General features: G+C 48.6%; 1 pseudogene; it reads left to right on the top strand.

Annotated features, from left to right (window-relative positions):
* Positions 1-1,443: 1,443 nt before the first annotated feature.
* The window catches only part of LOC114912040 (uncharacterized), a 34,725-nt pseudogene continuing 13,451 nt past the window's right edge, over positions 1,444-22,717 (top strand).

Below are 22,717 nucleotides of genomic sequence, written 5' to 3'. Positions count from 1 at the left end.
ATTGCAGATGCAGCGGGACAGTTCCATGTGTTTGCAAGATGTCCATCAGAGCCACAATTTAAGTATATCGGAACTGAAGGAGCAGGAGCAGGACCAGAAGCAGACATCTTTATTGAAGCACGTGCTTTGGAGTTGGCTTTGAGATGCTGTCATCTGGACGCAGGAGTAGCGCGTACGGCTTGTACATGAGCAGAACTGTTTGGAGACATTGCTTTCGCCTGGGCATGAGCTGCCTGTAGTTGCGTGGTGATTGTAATTGCAGTCTCCAGTGTTAAGTTAGATTCCGAATGCCAGCTAGCAGTACACCAATGCAAGAACACCACAACAGAGTAATAGAGGCAGCTGATAGTGTAGTGGTTACACCTGCTGCCTTTGGATCTGAAGGTTGCCACTTCATATCTCACCTACTGTTGTAGTTCCCTTAAGCCAAAGTACTTGCTCCAAATTGTTCCTGTAAAATTACCCAGCTGTATAAACATTTAAATAATAATTATAGTAGCTTAATGTTGTAAGCTGGTCTGGAGAAAAGCACCAGCTAAACAAATAAATGTAATGTTTTCTCACTGAGGATTGATTACACTTCATGATCATTTCTTTCTGCTCACCCCAGGTGCAGTCATCAGCCTAGGAGTTGGATCTGTTGCTGAGGCTACTGACTAATGGCCTAAGTAATTTTCATTCATTCATTATCTATAACTGCTTTCCGAATGCATGACTGCAGCTGTTCAGAGCCTATCCTGAAAGCATAAGGTGCAAGGTATGGTACACCGTGGACAGAACATCAGTTCATTGTAGAGCAATTGTTGCTGTACCATTTCCTTCGTTATTTTGCCACTCATCAGAACTATGTTCAGTACTCTGTGTCACCTTATAAACGTAAACTTAATTGAATTATGATTTTATTACTTTAATGTAAATTAAAGCAATCAGTAGTGTGTTTGTGTTAGTTGTTGGTTATATTTTTGTTTATTTGTTTAATTGTATTTGTGGTTTGTTAGGGCACATGCAAAGCTGAACAATTCTGTGTCCCATACTCTACAGTGGGCGTGACTCAGTCAATCTATTAATCATGTCTGTTTGTTTCGGTTATCATTGTCAGAGTAGTTTCGATTTCGATTAGAACTCTAAACTCACCGGAATTAGCCTGCTTTAAATAGCAACTGGTCATCTGTAGCGGCAGCCTCTTGGTGTGAAGACTCGGGGTGCAAAGACAATGGAGTCTACCTGTGGGAGTCCACCGAGGGAGGCCTCCGCCACTACGTAATTTCTGCCATCACTATATCTTGTTTCGTGTGGCAGCATGTGGCAAACATGTCGAACATCAAAGTTGTCTATGGCAATCAAATTGTGCAACACCACCACCAGACACTCAGATGATCCTGTTGCTACAGTAACCTGGTTTATCATCGCCTGTCAAACCCTCCATCCTGCTTCAGTTTCTCCATGGGATTCTGGAACTTCCTATCTGCTGTGAGGAAGGCTGGCTTCATACCAGCTTACACCTCTCATTTCTCACTGGACCTCCTAGCCCTAACTGAAACCTGGATTATCTCAGACAACACGGTCACACCTGCAGCCCTCTCCACTAACTACTGTTTTCCTATACCCCTCATCCCTCCGGCAGAGGAGGAGGCACAGGCCTGCTCATCTCCCCCGGTGGGAATATTCTGTTCTCCCTCTCCACCTGTATGACCTGTCCTTCTTTGAAATGTATGTTGTCTCTATCACTGCCCCAGTCACTCTTGTTGTGATTGTTCTTTATCGCCCCCCTGGCCCTCCCGGCTGCTTTCTGGATGACCTTGACATATTGTTGATCCCTCTCCCAGGGGACAACTGTCCGTTGATTCTCCTGGTTGACTTCAACCCGCATGTTGACACCATTCATGCAAGCAGCCTTCTGTCGCTGCTACAGTCCTTGGACCTCTACCTGTCCCAGGCCCCTGCTACTCACAAAGCAGGTAATCGCCTTCACCTTGTCTTTTCTCGTAACTGTGGCTGTCCTGTCCTCTCTGTTACCCCGCTGCATATCTATGATTTCTTCTTCATCTCCTTCCAATCCTGCCTCACCACTAATCCCTCTCCTTTATCTGCGACCCACTGTCACCTTCCACTGTAACTTAAAATCTCTCTTGCCTTCCTGCCTTGCCTCTGCCACACTGTCCGCTCTCCCTTCTGCTGCTTTCTTCTCAGATCGATCAACAGACAATGTCACTAACATTTTCCTCTCTGCTCTATCTTCCTCCCTTGACTTTCTCTGTCCACTATCTTCCAGACCAGCACACTGCTGTACCATCCATGGCTGACTGATACATTATGTGCTAACAGGATCAAACTATGGGCTGCAGAACAACAATGGTGAAAATCTAGGACTCGCACAGAGCTGGATGCCTACAAAAAACTTTTAGCTACTTTTCACTCTGCTGTCTCCTCAGCTAAAACAACTTTCTTCCACAATAAAATACAGTCTGCAACTAAAAAAACCACACAGACTCTTTGCCACCTTCTCATCCTACTGTGTCCTCCACCTCCCCCTCCTCCTTCTCTCACTGCCAATGACTTTGCCTTTTTTTTAGAGACAAAGTCAATGCAATCACAGACAAGATCTCAACATCACCCTACCCTGCTCGTGCTGGACCTCCCTGCAAAATCACGTGGCCCGAATTCAAGCCACTCTTTGAATCTGAAATCTCTGATCTCCCATATCACATAGCCACCACCTGCTCGCTTGTGATCCAATCCCATCGTCACTCCTACAGAACATCTCCCTGCAACTCTCTACCTTCATCTCTAAGATCATTAACTCCTTGCTCTCCTCTGGCTGCTTCCCATCTGCCTTCAAAACTGCTCTCAATTCACCTCTGTTAAAGAAACCCTCCCTGGATCCCAACTCAGTCCAAAGCTACATACCAGTCTCCCTCCTCTCCTTCCTGTCTAAAACTCTAAAATGGGTGGCCTGTGATCAACTCTCTGAATTCCTCACCCGGAACCATCTCCTTGATGGATATCAGTCTGGATTTAAAGTTGGTCACTCCACGGACATGGTGCTCTTGGCAGTGTCTGATGCTCTCCAGTTCCCTAGAGCCACCTCCCTCTCTTCGGTCCTCATCCTCCTCAACCAGTCTGCAGCATTCAACACTGTCACCCATCAGATTCTACTCTCCTCTCTTAGTCATCTTGGGATCAAAGGAACGACACTAAGATGGTTTGAGTTCTACCTATCTGACAGATCCTACGAAGTGGTCTGGCGGGGCTCCCGTTCTCCACTGCCTCTCTCAATTGGTGTCCCTCAGGGCTCGGTACTGGATCCTCTGCTCTTCTCGATCATCACCTCCCATGGATTCAAATACCACTGCTACGCTGATGATACCCAGCTCTTCTTCTCCTTTCCACCTAGAGCGTCAGACATTTCGACGTGCATTGCTGCCTGCCTGTCGGACATCTCTGCATGGATGTCTGATCACCACCTCCAGCTCAACCTCTCCAAAACAGAGATCCTACACCTCCCAGCTGGCCTGCCTTCCTGTCACAATCGCTCGATCAAACTGGACAACTCACCCCTTTTGCCTACCTCCTCAACTAAGAGTCTGGGAGTGATGATAGACTTAAGTCAAACTTTCTCTGAACACATTGAAGCCACAACCCAGACCTGCAGATACATCCTGCATAATATCCACAGGATCCATCTGTAATTGACTCTGCCCAACCACTTGTCCAGGCCATGGTGACATCCCGTCTCGACTACTGCAACTCTCTCTTGTGTGGCCTTCCCGCTACTGCCATCAAACCTCAGTAGCTGATACAGAACACTCCCGCACGAATTGTGTTTGACTTGCCCAAAGCATTCCCATTTATCTCCTCTACTCGTTTCTCTGCAATGGCTTCCTATAGCGGCCCGAATCAATTTTACGACCCTGGTTATTGCCTACATATGCATCAATAGAACTGCTCCCCCTATTTACAAGACTTGATAATCTGCTACACCCAACCAGACGGCTATGCTCTTCCACACCTGCCCAGTTGGTGGTCCCACGCACGAAAGGTAACACATGGAGGTTCTCGGTTCTGGCTCCGTTGTGGTGGAACAACCTCTCGCTCAGAACTGCTGGAACTCTGTCCACATTTTAAAAACTCACCTCTTCCAGACCCACATTGCCAATGATCTTTCAAGGACATGGAAGGTGTAAATGTTCATGCACCATAACTTTATGATCATGCCCGGATAAGCCTTTACATAGCTACTCCTGCAATGTACATAAATGTTTGTGTATCTCAAAAAAAAAAAAAACATAGCTGGAAGGTAATCAGGAATCGTCAATATTCTGAGTTTTATGCAGCTACTTGTCTGATGAATATTGGTGCATATAGTGGAAAGAAACAAACTAGCTGTACTTAAGAATCAAACGTCTGCAACTATGTCTCTCTTTCTCCTAATGTAACGCATAAATTGTATTCTCTGAGATGTACGTCGCTTAGGAGAAAAGCATTTGCTAAATGAAGAAATGTAAAATGTAAATGCAATGATTTTCTTGAGCTATTTCTGGTATTTTGCTATTTATGTCCCTTTTTCCAGTCATACACTGTGAGTTACAGTACTCTAGATGCATCTGAATACACTTTTGTAGTTTGCAATCTGTTTATTATGCTCAATCAGGAGGAATGAATGTGAGCTGAAATGAAATGAGCTGATACTTAGCCTTTTCTGAACTTAGCTATTATAAATGTGAAAGACCATGGTAATGCTTAAAAAGGACAAAATATGCCTTATTAAAAGCGCAATAATTTAGAAAAGAATCCACGAACTTTACTGGGTCAGTCATGCATGATGTGTTTAATAAGTAGAGTGTAGATGAAATTCATTAGACAGAGTGATTAAGTTAACCAGGCCTGAAGCCAGAAGGTTTAAGTTCTGGAATGTGCTCTGCTTTTTTGTTAAAGAAGAAAGTAAGACAGTTATTCTAAATTGTTTCACCAAAGCATATCTAGCAGAATCACTAAAAAGAATGAACTGAATGAAAAAACCAGTGTCTGCTAGGAAACCAAACAATGTGAATCCACACACATTAACCAGCCAACTTAAGTCATATAGCCATGTAGACTTGAAAAATACACATTTTCTAAGCTAATATATGTAAGCACTTATTTCTATTTTGGCTACCAAATGTGGCAGTCTCTCTGTGTCATGAAATTCGATTTCAATTCAATTTATTTTTACATAGCGCTCTTATGCAGTGACACAGAGCGCACGAACAAGGGCATAAGGCAAAGAAACAAATATATTAAACTAAGAAACGAAGAAGACAGTTGACTACAGACTAGCGTAATACATTATCAGTGCTTTTATAAAGCTATAAGTATGCCTACTGGCCACAGAGGAAAGGAAAAAAAACTCTCAACTGAAAGTTAAGGGAGAAAAAACCTCTGGGGGTCCAAGTCCCAGTGGCTGTGTCACACCCACGTCCAGGTGCCCCACTCTTGCACCTGCATTTGATCCAGGAGACACAGGATAAAAGGATAGCTCAGACACTCGAGTATGGAACCTCTTTGAGAGCAACTGCAGCTTCTGAGTTCTTTACCCGTGTGTTCTCCTTCTTTTTGACTCCTTGATCCTTTGATCTCGTCTTCCAGGTTCTGACTTCTGCCTGCCCTTCTGAACAACGTTTGCTGATCAACTGACCTGTGCCCATCCCTGACAATTCCCTTGCCTGCCCCACTGGTTAATCACACTACCGCATCTGAGTCCATTGGTTGGATCCTTAGGTTCCACCATGACAGAAAGTTCCGCCTATATCATAGACTCAACAAAGCTCGATTGGCTTCATCACGTCATCGCGACACCACCCGGAGACCTCCGCCTGGCTACACCACAGAGATACGTTGGCATGCCTGATGATTGCCAAGGTTTCCTTATGCAATGCGAGCTTGTGTTTGCCAGCACGCCGCATCTTTACCAAGAAGAAAAAATTCAAATTGCCTACCTGCTTTTGCTCCTGACAGGTCCTGCGTGCCGCTGGGCAACCGTGGTGTGGAAGACCCACACCTTGTCCACCTACGCCACATTCAAAAAGCGGTTTATGACAGTTTTTGATCACCCACCCTCAGATGGGACTGCCAGCAATAAGCTCCTGTGGAGCCGGCAGGGCAACCACTTGATTGTCGAGTATTCTCTGGAGTTCCGGACCCTGGCTAAGCAGGGTGGCTGGAACTCTGCCTCCCTCCTGGCATGCTTTCAGAAGGGGCTTCATGCCCGGCTTCAGACAGAGCTTGCCTATTGTGCAGATGACTGGACCTTCGACGGGTTCCTTGAAAGCGCGATTACAAATGATAATCTGGCACAGGAGCGTACCCTGTGACCAAGGCTTGTCGCCCTGGCGCCCAATCCTTCAAAGGAAGCCAAGCAACCAATGCGGATCGGGCAAGGCAGGCTGAACCCTGAGGAAAGACAACACAATTTTCAAGATAGGTTGTGCTTCTACTACAGCGTGCCAGGCCATTTCCGTGCCTCCTGCCCTGTGCGTCCTGTACAGGAAGCCCGTCTGGATTCCCAGGTTAGTATACCATCCATCCATCCATCCATCTTCCTCCGCTTTTATCCGGGGCCGGGTCGCGGGGGCAGCAGTCCGAGTAGAGTCCTCCAGACTTCCCTCTCCCGGCACACCTCCTCCAGTTCCTCTGGGGAAACCCCAAGGCGTTCCCAGGCCAGCCGGGAGACATAGTCTCTCCAACGTGTCCTGGGTCTGCCCCGAGGCCTCCTCCCAGTGGGACAAGCCCGGAACACCTCCCCAGGGAGGCGTCCAGGAGGCATCTGGAGCAGATGCCCGAGCCACCTCAACTGGCTCCTCTCGATGCGGAGGAGCAGCGGCTCTACTCCGAGCTCCTCCCGGGTGACTGAGCTCCTCAACCTATCCCTAAGGGTGCGCCCAGCCACTCTGCGGAGGAAACTCATTTCTGCCGCTTGTATCCGCGATCTCATTCTTTCGGTCATGATCCAGAGTTCATGACCATAGGTGAGGGTAGGAACGTAGATCGACCGGTAAATTGAGAGCTTCGCCTTACGACTCAGTTCCCTCTTCACCACAACGACCGGTACAATGACCGCATTACTGCGGACGCCGCACCGATCTGTCTGTCAACCTGCCGCTCCATTTTTCCCTCACTCGTGAACAAGACTCCGAGATACTTAAACTCCTCCACTTGAGGGAGCAACTCCCCCCTAACCCGGAGGGGGCAATCCACCTTTTTCCGACTGAGAACCATGGCCCATGGCCCCGCTGCTTCGCACTCGGCTGCAAACCTCCCCAGTGCACGCTGCAAGTCTTGACTTGATGAAGCCAACAGGACCACATCGTCCGCAAAAAGCAGAGACGAGATCCTGCGGCCACCAAAACAGACACCCTCCGTTCCCTGACTGCGCCTAGGAATTCTGTCCATGAAGATAATGAACAGAATCGGTGACAAAGGGCAGCACTGGCGGAGTCCAACATGCACCGGGAACAGGTCTGACTTACTGCCGGCAATGCGAACCAAGCTCCTGCTCCGGTCATACAGGGAACGAACAGCCCATAGCAACGAGCCCCGAACCCCATAATCCCGAAGTACCCCCCACAGGATGCCACGAGGGACACGGTCGAATGCCTTCTCCAGGTCCACAAAACACATATGGACTGGTTGGGCAAACTCCCACGAACCCTCCAGCACCCTAATGGGGGTATAGAGCTGGTCCAGTGTTCCACGGCCAGGGCGAAAACCGCATTGCTCCTCCTGTATCCGAGGTTCGACTATCGGTCGGATTCTCCTTTCCAGTACTCTGGCATAGACTTTCCCAGGGAGGCTAAGGAGTGTGATCCCCCTGTAGGTGGAACACAATCTCCGGTCCCCCTTCTTAAAAAGAGGGACCACCACCCCGGTCTGCCAGTCCAGAGGCACCGTTCCCGAACTCCACGCGACGCTGCAGAGGCGTGTCAGCCAAGACAGCCCCACAACATCCAGAGACTTGAGAAACTCGGGGCGCATCTCATCCACCCCCGGAGCCTTGCTACCGAGGAGTTTTTTGACTACCTCAGCAACTTCAGCCAGGGTAATGGACGAGTCCCCCTCCAAGTCCCCAGCCTCAGCTTCCTCTGCGGAAGGCGTGTCGGAGGGATTGAGGAGATCCTCAAAGTACTCCTTCCACCGCCCGAGGACATCCTCAGCTGAGGTCAGCAGCGCACCACTTCCACTGTAAACAGTGTTCGTGGAACACCGCTTCCCCCCTCTGAGTCGCCGGACGGTTTGCCAGAATCTCTTTGAGGCCGACCGAAAGTCTTCCTCCATGGCCTCGCCGAACTCCTCCCAAGCCCGAGTTTTTGCCGCGGCGACTGCCAGAGCCGCGCTCCGTTTGGCCCGTCGGTACCTGTCAGCTGCTTCAGGAGTTCCATGAGCCAGCCAGGCCCGATAGAACTCCTTCTTCAGCTTGACGGCATTCCTTACCTCCGGTGTCCACCACCGTGTTCGGGGATTGCCGCCGCGACAGGCGCCGGAGACCTTATGACCGCAGCTCCGAACCGCCGCCCCGACAATGGAGGCGCGGAACATAGTCCATTCGGACTCGATGTCCCCCACCTCCCTCGGGACCTGGTTGAAGCTCTGTCTGAGGTGGGAGTTGAAGACCTCTCTGACAGGGGCCTCCGCCAAACGTTCCCAACAGACCCTCACTATGCGTTTGGGCCTGCCAGGTCTGTCCAGCTTTTTCCCCCGCCATCGAATCCAACTCACCACCAGGTGGTGATCAGTTGACAGCTCAGCCCCTCTCTTCACCCGAGTGTCCAAGACATATGGCCGAAGGTCAGAAGAAACGACTGCAAAGTCGATCATCGACCTCCGACCTAGGGTGTCCTGGTGCCAAGTGCACTGATGGACACCCTTATGCATGAACATGGTGTTCGTTATGGATAAACCGCGACTAGCACAGAAATCCAATAACAACTCACCGCTCGGGTTCAGATCAGGGAGGCCGTTCCTCCCAATCACGCCCCTCCAGGTGTCACTGTCGCTACCCATGTGGGTGTTCAAGTCCCCCAGTAGAACGACAGAGTCCCCAGTGGGAGCACTTTCCAGCACGCCCTCCAGGGACTCCAAGAAGGCCGGGTACTCTACACTGCCACTAGGCACATAAGCCCAAACGACAGTGAGAGACCATTCCCTGACTCGAAGGCGCAAGGAGATGACCCTCTCATTCACCGGGGTAGACTCCAACACATGGCGGCTGAACTGGGGGGCTATTAATAAGCCCACACCCGCCCGCCGCCTCTCACCCTGGGTAACGCCAGAATAGTGGAGAGTCCACCCTTGGTAGAGAAGAGTGGTTCCAGAACCCAAGCTGTGAGTAGAAATGAGCCTGACTATATCTAGACGGTATCTCTCAACCTCCCGCACCAGCTCAGGCTCCTTCCCCACCAGTGAGGTGACATTCCAAGTCCCGAAAACCAGAGTTGGCGCCCGAGGTTTGGGTCGGCCGGGCACTCGGCCCCGACCACCTCCCAAATCACAACGCACCGGCCCCTTTCGGCCTCTCCAGCAGTTGGTGAGCCCACCGAAGAGCGGCTCCATGTCATGGCTTCGGGCTGAGCCCGGCCAGGCCCCGTGGGCATAGACCTGGCCACCAGGTGCTCGCATGCGAGCCCCCCTCCCCCCCCAGGCCTGGCTCCAGGGTGGGGCCCCGGTGACCCCATACCGGGCGGGGTAAACGAAAGCCTTGATTTTTTCTTCATAAGGGGTTTTTGAGGTTAGTATACCACTCCAGTTAACTGTACCGCTGGCTGTAGGCTGGGCCGGAAAACAGATATGCACACGTGCTTTGGTGGAACTGGGGGCAGCTGGCTGTTTTATGAATACGGGGTTTACGAGGGCTCATTGCATCCTTGAACGAGACTGTGATCAGATATACGTGATGAGGCTACAGGACCGTAAGGGCGTTGAACCCTCGATAATCTCTACAGGGCCGTAGGCCTCCGTCCTTTTTCCCAATAAAGAGCCCTGCTGAGGCAGGAGATGTGGAGGACTGGATGATACCTGCCTATAATGCTTCTGAGACTGACATAAAGTTACCGGTCAGTGCACTGGACAGGCAGCTTCTGGGCACAGGAGTGGTGGAGTCCTGTACTGCTGTGTTGCATTTGACTGTTGATGTTTATCATCAAGAAGAGCTAGTGTTTTTTTTTTTTTTTTTTTATCAAGGCCCCTGACACACTAATCATCTTGGGCTTCCCCTAGCTCGTTTGGCATGACCCCATGTTCCACTGGAATATTGGCGAGCTAGTGCCTTGAGGAACACGATGCGTGCAGTCATGCCTGCATCTACCCTGCTGGGCCACCTCTGTTGAGAACTCGGAGGGGTCCCAACCTGTGATGGTTCCTCCCGAGTACCATGACCTCCACAAAGTGTTTAGTAAAACCCGAGCAGCAGCTCTCCCCACACACCGGTTATGGGATTGCGCCAGTGATCTCTGGCCGGGTAGTTCTTCGCCACATGGCCGAATCTATTCCCTGTCCCTCCCAGAGTAGACAGCCATGAGAGACTATATTACAGAAGTATTACAGGAAGGCATCATCCAGCCCTCCACATCGCCGGCCTCAGCAAGGTTCTTTATTGGGAAAAAGTACGGAGGCCTATGGCCCTGTATAGATTATTGAGGGTTCAATACCATTACGGTCCGGTAGCCTCATCACCTACATCTGATCACAGCCGCCTTGGAATGAGTGTATGGAGCCACCATGTTTACCAAACTTGACCTCCGGAGTGCATATAACCTGACCGGATCAGAAAGGGGGATAAGCAGAAGACTGCTTTTAAGCCCTCCACGGGTCACTATGATTACCTCGTCATGCCATTTGGGTTATCAAATGCATCATCCGCATTCCAGGCCTTTGTCAACCACGTCCTCAGGGACCTTGTTAACAAATGTGTTTTAGTGTACCTTGATGACGTTTTGATCTTCTCTAAGACCTGTGAATCACATATGCAACAGGTATGAGAAGTGCTGCAACGGCTCCTCCAGAACAACCTGTCTGTTTCACCAGCCACAGATGTCCTTTCTTGGGTATGTCCTAAGCAAGGAGTGGGTGGCAATGGGCCCTGAGAAGGTCCAAGCAGTGTTTGAGTGGCCACTACTGAAGACTGAGAAAGGTCCTTCAAAGGTTCCTGGGATTCACTAACTTTTATTGCTGGGTCATCTGGGGGTTCAGGTTAGAAGCTCTCTCTAGCCTGGACTGAACACGGCTTCCAGAAACTAAAGCATGGGTTCACGTCCACACCCATCCTCCACCCTGACCCCACTCTCCCATTCATGGTGGAGGTGAATGCCTTTATAGTGGGAGTTGGGGCAGTCCTATCCCAGAGGTATGGGGAACCCCCTAAGCTCCATTCCAGTGCTTATTTTTCATGTAAACTGTCCCAGGCTGAGGGAAATTATGATACAGGGAACCGAGAGTGCCTGGCCATCAAGCTAGCCTTGGAGAAGTGACGGCATTGTCTTGAGAGGGCAGAGCATCCTGACCACCACAGTCTTGATGTCTCCAGTCTGTGTGCCGGCTCAACCTCCTCCAGGCCAGGTGGGCACTATTCTTCACCTGATTCTAGTTTGCTGTGTTTTACAGGCTGGGTTCTAAGAACACCAAGGCTGATGCCCTCTCACACCTACACGACCCCAACCCTTCCATCGAGAGCCCAAAGCTGCTCCTGCCCCGAAACTGCTTAGTGACTCCAGTTAGGTTGCAGTTTTTTTCAGGATCTCCAGGCTGCCCATGCGATTGAACCCATTACCACTGACCGACTCGAGGGCAAGCAGTACATGTCAGTGAGTATGACTCCCCTCTTACAGTGAGACCACAACTCCCCTCCAGAGTGGCACCCAGGCATGTGCATGACCCGGTCCCTCCTGCAGGGGCGGTTCTGGTGGCCCTCAATGTGGGAGGACACATGGGAGTACGTGGAAGCCTGTCCTATGTGCTCTCAAGCTAAGTCATGAACCCAGAAACCTGCAGGGCTCAACCAGGATACTTCGCCTTAATAGACTGATTCTCCAAAGCGTGCTGTCTGATTCTATTGCCTAAGCTGCCCGCAGCCCTGGAGACGGCTAAGGCTCTTTTTCCAGCACATGTTTTGGTTGTTTGACCTGCCACAGGATATCGTTTCAGATCGGGGCCCTCAGTTCACCTCCCAGGTATGGAAAGCCTGCTGGGACAAGCTGAGGGTGTCGGTGAGCCTGACCTTCGGCTACCACCCCCAAGCCAATGGCCAGGTTGAGTGGCTCCAGCAGGACATTTCCCACTTCTCCCGCAGCTACTGCTCTCAGAACCAGCACCACTGAGCCTGGTTCCTACCCTGGAATACACTCACAATGCCCTTGCCCATTCATCCACCGGTATGTCCTCCTTTCAGTGCATTTTGGGTTATCAACCCGCCCTGTTTCCCTGGCGTTTTGAGTCTAGCCATGTACCTGCTGTAGAACACTGGTACCGGGAAAGCGAGGGGACCTGGCGGTCGGTCCGAGAACACCTCAGAGTACCCAGGAAAACAAGTGGTGGGCAGACCAGCACCGGTGCACTCTCTCCTTCGTACCTGGACAAAGAGTCTGGCTGTCTACTCGAGACCTGAAGCTGCACCTCCCATCCAGGAAGCTCAGTCCCCACTACATTGGGCCCTTCAAGGTCCTTCATCAAGTGTCTCCGGTTACATATAATCTACTGTTGCCACCAGGACTCCGCATTCACTCAATGTTCCACATCTCCCTACTCAAGCCCTATGGGACATTGGTCTTCCAGGCCTCCAACACTGACACTCCGTCTCCCCAGGTACAGATGGATAGAGGACCCATGTACACCATGAGGGCTCTGCTTAATTCATGGTGACCGCGCGGAGCTCTCCAATATTTGGTGGATTAGGAGGGCTACGAGCCTGAGGAGTGGTTTTGGGTGCCTGCGAGTGATGTTTTGGACCCTGCTGTCATTACAGACTTCCACAGGGACCACCCGGACCGCCAGTGCCTCATCTCTGTGGCCATCCTCCTGCTTGTCGGAGGGAGGAGCCAACTGTGGACGGGGGGGACTGTCACGCCCACGTCCGCGTGCTCCGCTCTTGTACCTACATCTGATCAAGGAGGCACAGGATAAAAGGACAGCTCAGACACTCCTGAGTATGGAACCTCTTTGAGAGCAACCACAGCACCTCGCCCGATTTCTTCACATGTGCGTTCTCCTTCTGCTCGGCTCCTTGACCCTTTGCTGTTGTCTTCCCGGCTCTGATTTCTGTTCTGTTTGTTCAGTTGTTCTTTCTTTGGTTTAATGTTGTGACTTGTTGTCTATTGACTTTGTGTTATTGCCTTGGGGAAAAAGCAGACAGGTAAGCACATTCACGTGACCTACATATCCAGCACGAAGGTTTCAACCACCTGTGTAAACAAATTAGGGAAGAGGTGGGTGACACCCCTTATACTTTTGGTTTTTGGTAGATAGAGTACATCCTTTTAGTATATATTTCCATGGGTAATAATGATAATTTTTTTTGCAATGTCTGCAACCACTCAGCCCATGTGAGGTTGTGGTGAGCTAGAGCCTACCCAGCAACGCTAAGCTCAGGAGGCACACCCTGAATAGGGAGCCAGTCTGCCACAAGGTATCCCAAGCAGGGCTTGAACCCCAGACTCAACACACAGCAGGCACAGGTCAAACATGCCATGCTACTGCACCCCCATGTTCCCTAACAACAACAACAATAATAATAATGGATAATAATTTTCCAGCTGGTATTCCTTTAAAATTTTTCATTAACTGCAACGTGACTACACTTTTAAAAGAAACATCTTAAAGCCCTAATGCTGGTAATAAATGGCACCACCTAATGTTTGATAGGGGGGGTGGCGCAGTGGGTTGGGCTACAGTTTTCCTCTCCGGTGGGTCTGGGGTTCGAGTCCCGCTTGGGGTGCCTTGCGACGGACTGGCGTCCTGTCCTGGGTGTGTCCCCTCCCCCTCCAGCCTTACGCCCTGTGTTGCCGGGTTAGGCTCCGGTTCCCCGTGACCCCGTATAGGACAAGCGGCTCTGAAAATGTGTGTGTGTGTGTGTGTGATGTTTGATATATCTGCATCAAAAATGGAAATTATATTAAACATCTTTTTGAAAATATTTTCCAGTTTTTTTGAAGAGAATGAAAAGAATTTTTCTGAATTTTTTCAGACTTTATTTAGCAATTGCTAAGTGACCAAAAACTTTATAGCATGGCTAAAAAGCCATTATATCACAAAGACATTAACTACATCCCCTACCACCCCCACAGAACTGTAGAAACTTGAAACAGTGTTCTTAAACAACTGTCTCTTCCAGAACGTATCAAAATTTTAATCTCCATGGCAACTTGAACATGCTGTGAGGAAGTGCCAACAAAGAAAAAATCCACTATGTAAGATTTCTGTATTGATTCAGTTTATTTGGAATGTAATGGAAACTGTCACATACTGAGCTATGACAGGCATGTTGGTAGCAAGGCATCAGTAAGATGCCAGCAAAATACCATCAATGAAGTGCTGAACCTTGTTGCTCTTGTTGCCTGTTCACATGCATTTCACCTTGTGCTGCTACACTGCTTGTTTTGGTCCAGTATTCCACTTAACATTTCCTGTTTGAACTAGATTGGGTGCCGGGAAAGGCCTACCAGTATCTGTTTGTTAGTCATTAATTATTAACATTTCTTTTAGAAAAGTATGAAGAGTACATTGTAACGATCTGGCTAATGAGTTAGCCCAGATCCTCACGTGGATTCCAGAAAGGCGTATAATTATATAAACCCAGACGGACACGGACAAAAGGAAGCTCTTCTTTTTAATATCTTGTAGGCAACTATGGATGACATATTTCACACAGCTGTCTTTACGATAAAATAATCAACATTAAAGTAATCTCCAAAATGTGCGAGGCACAAAATGTGTACACGGCCAAGTATATCAGCCTGCGCGCGCGGGAGGGAGGACCGAGGGGAGGAGCAACCCCTTAGTCTCCACCATAATACGTCATCATTACATATCCCCCCCACTTAGAACAAGGGCTGTCCTCAGACCACAATGGAAATAAAACATTTACCCCTTCACTGTAGCACATCACTACATAACAGAGACAAACAGTGGCACATAAAAGAAAGTAAAGACAGTTGCCCAGCATAATACCATAGCCCAACATTACACAGCCAGAACAGCATCCTTTTCGTTTTTTGTTTTTTTTCTCTTCTTTCCACAAACTTCACACTGTTGAAGCAGAAACTGAAACAGAAGATATTACAATAAAGGCTTGAAACACACAGGTCTGAACAGTATCTCAAGAACAAGTGGTGCATATTGCAGCCATAACCCTTTCAGACATTTCAATACCCGCTAGTCTCCAGACCAGCCAAAGAAAAACATTTTCTTTCGCACACAAAATACAATAAGACCCCAAAATGACAAACATGTCAATACCCAAATTGTAAAGCAAAATAAGGGTTTGTCCATCTGTTAACATCCCATCCACTGGTAACCCTTGGTGTGCGCCTAGGACGGAGGAAGTATGGGTGTGCTGTGTGGGCAGGTTGTGTGGGATGAGTAGGGTGTTGAGAGAATGAGCGTGTTTCCGTATGAAAGGGCTATGTGTATGTGAGGCAGGAATCACCAGCACATCCACTGCAAAGAGAATACGGATGTGTGTGCATGTGCACAAGTTGTGGGTGCTGGAGGTGAGCGTCAATGCGGGGTGAGGAAAAGTTTACAGGGGGCGTGACCACAGGACTATTAACTGAGGGAGGCTATGTCCCCATAGGCGGAGCAGCCACCAACTGGTCATGGACGTCCGGCTCCGTAAACAGGGTATCAAAGCCATATACGTCCTGCTCATCAGGGACACAGACCTCTTGCTCCTGCAAATTGGTCTCAGCCAACTGCTGGGGCAAACACTCCAGGTCCTCCTTGTCATCCCAAGTAAAAAATGGAAGTAAATTAGAAACATGGTGAACACCACCATCAGCTGCATCCGCCACCCTGGACAGCTTCTAATTCAGCTCAGACAAAACTTTGGTAACCCTGTATGGGCCTTTATAGACTGGGGCAAGCTTGGCCGAGAAACCCGCCGAGGCATCTGACCGAGGGTGGGCTTTCAGTTTAACCAAGTCACCGACCTGGAACGAGATGGCACGCCGATTCTTATCATAATGTTTTTTCTGTGTGGACTGGCTCTCCGCTAGGGACTCCCTCACATGATCATACGCCTCCCTCAGGGCTGAAGTGAGCTCCACCTTGTAGTCCGCTACAGAATCAGCCATGTATTGAGGGCTTGATGACAACCACAAATCAAAGGGTGTATTCAGGTCTCTGCCATACAAAAGAAAAGCTGGGGTATCTCCCGTACTCTGGTGTGGAGCTGTTCTCAACGCAAAGGATATCAGCGGCAAGCGGAGGTCCCAGTCTCTGTGTTTTCACGCCACATAAGCACGGATTGCAGTCTTAATAGTACAGTTCACTCGTTCCGTCTGGTTAGACTGGGGGTGGTAGGCTGTAGTCAGCCTGTGGTCTGAGCCCATGGCAGCAACAACCTCCTCAAAGAAGTCACTCACAAACTGAACACCCCTGTCAGAGACCAGGTGCGCAGGAGCGCCATGTCTCGCAACCACCTCAGAGACAAACTTGCGGGCCACAGTCGCCGCTGTAGCCTCTCGAACTGGACAGATTTCCACCCACTTCGTGAAATAGTCAATGAAAACTAAAATGTATTCATTCCCACGACCGGATCTGGGGAGGGGACCCATGAAATCAACACCAGCAAACTCCCATGGATATGTAGCGACTACTGGTTTCAGATAGCCTCCAGGCTTCTGACTGGCTGGCTTGGACAACTGGCAGGTCATGCAGGACTGGACATACCTCTTGACATCACCCCTCATACTTGGCCAATAGACCCGTCTCTGTAAGCGCCCAAGGGTTTTGGTAATGCCTAGGTGGCCCCCCATCGGGTGGTCATGAAAATATCTCAGTAAAGTACCTCGGAGGAGTCCCGGCACATAGAAACGCAGGGCCTTAAGAGGATGAAGCCGGCAGGAAGCCCTCTTGTCCATGAAGTAAACCAAACCGTCCTGAATGCAAAAATCTGTTGAGTCCACACAGGATCCGCTCTCTAGTTCCATGAACAGCGATGCGATTACCTGGTCACCCTTCTGGAGCGACTTAAGCTGTTGCTTGTCCTCCAATATTAACAGTGGTTGACGTCTGAGGTTCAAAGAGCCAATAGTGGCATATGATGGCAACAGGTCTACGGGCTCGGTAGGATCACTGGCAGGGTTCCGTGAAAGGGCATCTGGAACCAAATTTGCAGAGCCTGGTCTGTGGACCACTTCAAAGTCAAAGTCCTGTAGTCGTAGGCACCATCTAGCTAATCGCCCTGAGGGGGAGGGCCTTGACATCAGCCACCTCAAGCTGTTGTGATCCGTAACAACTGTTACATAGGAGCCCTCAACATATGGACGAAAGTGTTCGAGAGCCCAAATCACCCCAAGGCACTCTTTCTCAGAAGTGGAATATAGGCGCTCTGACTTGTGAAGTGTGTGGCTTGCAAATGCGACAGCCCTTTCCAAGCCATCTTCCCCAGTCTGGGTCAACGCGGCCCCGAGGCCAACATCGCAAGCATCCGTATGAACTGTAAAAGGCTTCCCAAAATTAGGTAAAACAAGTACTGGTGCCCTAGTCAGCTGCTGCTTCAGGTGATCAAAAGACTGCTGGCACTCAGGAGACCACGTGAAATGGGCATCCTCCCTCAAAAGAGCGAACATGGGCTCAGAGAAACGAGCATACCCTGAAATGAACCTACGATAGTAACTTGTCATACCAAGAAACTGTCGCATGTTTTTAACCGTCCTCGGTGTGGGAAACTGCTTGATTGCAGCAACCTTACTCTCATCAGGACCAATGCCTCCTGGGGTTACCAGGTAACCCAAGTAACGAAGGTTTGGCATACAAAAATGACATTTAGCCAGCTTCAACGAAAGGCCAGCCTCCGCCAAACGCCCCAATACACTAGCAAGGTCTGTCAGGTGTTGGTCAAAGGTTGGTGAAGCAACAACTATATCATCTAGGTACACCATACAACAGGTGTGTGTGAGCCCTGCCAAGACAGTGTTCATTAGCCTTTGAAATGTCACAGGCGCATTTGACAATCCAAAAGGCATTACTTTAAATTGATAGAGCCCTTTGTGAGAGATAAAAGCTGACTTTAGTCTCGAATCTGCAGCCAACGAGACCTGCCAATAACCTCGTGCAAGGTCTAGCGTTGAAATGAATTTACCGCGTGCCAAAAAATCCAAAGAGTCATCTACTCTCGGCAGCGGATAGGAGTCCCTCACTGTACATTTGTTCACTTTCCTAAAATCCACACAAAATCTCGGCTCTGTGCCAGGCTTTTCCACTATCACGATTGGGGACGCCCAGGGCCCTGAAGCCGGCTCAATAATATCATCCTCCAACATTTTAGAAATCTGCTCTTCGATAATCTTTCTTTTAGCGGGTGAGGCACGATAGGGAGGAAGGCACACCGGTTTCGCAGTTCCTGTGTCGATTATATGTGCAACTAATGAGGTCTTCCCCAGCTTTCCACTGAAAAGATATTCAAAGTCTCGCAACAGGCTTGCCAGCCTTTCCTTGTCTGCTGGAAGTAAAGCTGCCTGATCCAACACTGGGATAAAATCAACTTTGGTATCCTTAAATGTCAGGCAAGCTACATGACCTTCCAAGTCCCCAAACTCCCCCTCCAACAGGCCTAGGTCTGGTGCGTAGTTTGCATTGTCTCCCAATCTAACGTTACCTGTGGCCGGATGAATATGAACATCTGCCTGGATCATGAAATCTGTACCCAAAAGAATGGGGCAAGACAGGTCTGGAATTACAGCAAAGCGATGTGTGAACAAGTGACCCAACAAGCTCACGGGCAGCCACACAACACCCAAAGGAGTGTACTGTTTTGAGTCAGCCAACTCAAGTGGGGAGAAAGTCCAAGGGAGAACAATATCCTCATTTATTCCACATTTAAGGAGAGTGGATGGATGGACTGCTGAAATGGACGCGCCCGTATCCAATGTCGCCTTCAGAAAAACCTGGTTAACCATCACCATTGACGACAAAGGGGAGTTCTTAGACTTCCGTGGGCTGTCCTGCACCAAATTAACAGAGTGTGAACCCCCTGTCGTCTGTACGCCGGACCCCGGTTCCGGGTTCTGGTTTCCACCCCGGGGCCTCTGAAACCTACGTGGTTGAGCACCCGGGTCACCCCTAGCGTCTTGTGGAGCGTTTGGGTTCTCTTGATCTGGCTGAGGACTCGCAGCTGCCCCCCCACTAGGTTCGGTGTTTCCACTCTGCCTAGCTTTCCTACAGGTCCCACAGTTACGCGTGGTGACCCCGGGGGTAAAACATTTGTAGCAGTGCAAGTTTGGTCGCCGGGTCAGCTGAGCAGAAGTGGCAGTCCTGTTAGGGGAGATAGGCCCCAAGGCAGCGTGTAGCTCATGGGCAGTCAGGAGCAGCTCAGTTAAAGTTGTGGGTGCGGCCGCATGGAGGGCCAGTCTATACTGGTCTGAGACATGCCAGCAAATCACCTCGATCTGTTCTTGCTCAGATGGCGGTTGCCTCAGTCGTTTGAACTCAGTCACCAGGTGAGCGACAAAAGTGGGAAGTGATTCATCAGAAGCCTGAACACTGTCTAAAATTCCTCTCCAGATCTTCTCTTCATTGTCTGTTGGTAAGAATGCTTGACGAAAGAGATCTGAGAAATGTTCCCATGACAGTAGGTGGGGCTGCATGGCAGAGTACCACTTCCGAGGCTCCCTCTCAAACAGCCTCGTCAACTCCAGAAAAAACTGAGTATCAGATAAGCCAACCGCTGTTTTGTACAAAGGGGGTGCGGTGGCACAGTGGGTTGGACCGCAGTCCTGCTCTCCAGTGGGTCTGGGGTTTGAGTCCCGCTTCGGGTGCCTTGCGACAGACTGGCGTCCCGTCCTGGGTGTGTCCCCTCCCCCTCTGGCCTTACGCCATGTGTTACCGGGTTGGCTCTGTGACCCCGTATGGGACAAGCGGTTCTGAAAATGTGTGTGTGTGTGTGTGTGTGTGCTATTAACTATTAACATATATTACACACTCACAGACAATTAACAACCTTTAACCCCTTTTTTTTTTCCTTAAATTTCCCTCTCCTCTCTTTCATGGCGCGTAGAACTCCGTAGCAAATGGGAAAAAGACGAGGAAAAATGTCCCACGGTCTGCCCAACTGGAGTTTAGGTTGCCACACTGTGCACGAGTGAATGAAATATCGTAAATCCGCTAGCCAACGTGCACGAGGCAAGGAAATAAAAAGTCGAATTGCAAAAATAGTTCGCCTGCTTCCTTCGTCATCCACCAAAGAGATACTCCAAATATACTCACTGTCCAGTGTCCAAACCTTTCCTTCTGAGGGTGTTCATTCACAGTTCGAGCGCCATTTGTAACGATCTAGCTAATGAGTTAGCCCAGATCCTCAAGTGGATTCCAGAAAGGCGTATAATTATATAAACACAGACGGACACGGACAAAAGGAAGCTCTTCTTTTTAATATCTTGTAGGCAACTATGAATGACATATTTCACACAGCTGTCCTTACAATAAAATAAACAACATTAAAGTAATCTCCAAAACGTGCGAGGCACAAAATGTGTACACGGCCAAGTATATCAGCCTGCGCGCGCGGGAGGGAGGACCGAGGGGAGGAGCAACCCCTTAGTCTCCACCATAATACGTCATCATTACAACATGCAACTGGTTGTTGAAAGTAAATACATTTATTGTTTCCAAAAATCATTTCTGTAATCCTTTTGATTACCATTTAGCTATTGGGCATTCTGTGGTGTTTGGTACCTTGTATTGCAAACCAGATGGAGTGAACCATTTGGGGTATTTCCTGGTGAGGGTCCTTGGGCACAACCAACTTGACAGGGGTGTTTTACTATGCAGTGTGAAAAATGTTTCTATAGGTTGTAACATACTGATATTTATAGCAGAAAATGTTTTGTATGGCTTGTATGGTTTTATATTTATGTTGGATGTTATTTGTTGGGGGGAAATGCACTTTGGAATAGTTGAGGCTGTATGATGTAGCCAGATGGGTGGAGTTACTGCTATATAAGCTTGTATTAGGTCATTAGCAGGGCTTGCCAATTGATGCAAACTTATGCAGACTCAGGCAGACAGGCGCTCACACGGAAAATAAGAGTTGTGTATTGCTGTTGGTGCAAGGGGTTAAGCCCATAGCTCAGGCCTTATGTTCTTTTGTAATTTAATGTTTGTTTTTGTATTTGGTTGGGGTTAATGTGTTTTGAAGAACATCTTTTAAGTAAAGAAAAATAAACTTTTTTGGTCCAACTATTTCAATTCTCGACTGCTGCCTCCATCCGTCATCCACACCCTCACAGAAACCCTCACGATAAAGTACAGGCATCTAAGATCTTCAGCTTTAATAAAATCCGAATAGCTAAATGGGGCAGCTGGCAGTGTAGTAGTTAGTGCTACTGCTTCTGAATGCAAAGATTGTAGGTTCACATCCAACTGCAGTACTCTTCAGCAAGGTACCTAGTGTGGAATTGACCAGCTGTCTAACCAGGTAAATAATTATGGCTTGCTTTGGAGAAAAGCCTTAGCTTAATAATTGTGATATGTGCTTTGATCATAGTTGTAATTGCCTTAAAATTAAATTCAGCAGGGAATAATTACAAACCAATAACAGCGTATGAAGTATTTCATTACATGACCCCAAGGATTGAACATTCAGGTAAAAATAATGTATTATCCCTCTGAATGTTGACTCCACCAACTGAACCATAAAAATTAAAAATATCTAGACAACTGATGGTTGAGACACTACCCCTCACCAATCAGTTCTACTGCCATCCTACTCATGTCATCGTTCACTTAGTGTATAGTAAAGCAAGTTATCATATCCATACTGCTGGATTTATCTGTGCTTTCTGCTATGCCTGACAGGCAGCAATCCAAGATAATCACTACATTTTCCTTGTGAAAAGGGCTGAACAAGATGAAAATAAAGCAATCATTTTGAAAACCATAGTTGTCACTTCAAGTCAATGTTCCATTTACTGATTTCATTTTGCCAATGTCATTTAAACCAATTCTAGAAAATGTCTTACACAAAACACACCTACCAGAATTCACTAAAATAAAAAAAATCCATGAGATTTAATCCCTTAAAATACCTCTAATTTTATATAATAGTTTTATGTTGAAACATGCACTGAATAACATGGGATGGAGAACTATGGAATTAAAACTGTCATTGCAGTGTACTTTCAGAAAAAAAGCATTTTTGCTGTTTTCTCAATATTTTTTCATTTTTTTTAGAAAGTTCATATTGTCCCATATTTACAAATCTTTCTCTTCACATCGTTGCTTTTGTCACAGAAGATTATTCAGTTGTGTGCCTTTATATAAGATATTGTATACAGTAGATGTGTACAATATTGCCTCTGTGTGTGGTGATGTGTTGCGATATGCTTGGTGGACCTCCCAATGTCCCAAGGTAGCACCGTTATCCTCACTGTCCTTGACCAGTTTTCCAAGTCATGTCGCTTGCTACCCTTGCCGCAACTACCTTCGTCTATGGAAACCGCGGAGGCCCTCTTCCAGAATGTCTTCCGCCTATATG

The sequence above is a fragment of the Scleropages formosus genome, chromosome 12 (genome assembly GCF_900964775.1).
Source record: "Scleropages formosus chromosome 12, fSclFor1.1, whole genome shotgun sequence".
Lineage (NCBI taxonomy): Eukaryota > Metazoa > Chordata > Actinopteri > Osteoglossiformes > Osteoglossidae > Scleropages > Scleropages formosus.
The sequence above is the reverse complement of the archived record's forward strand: the minus strand, read 5'-3'. Positions and strand labels throughout refer to the sequence as shown.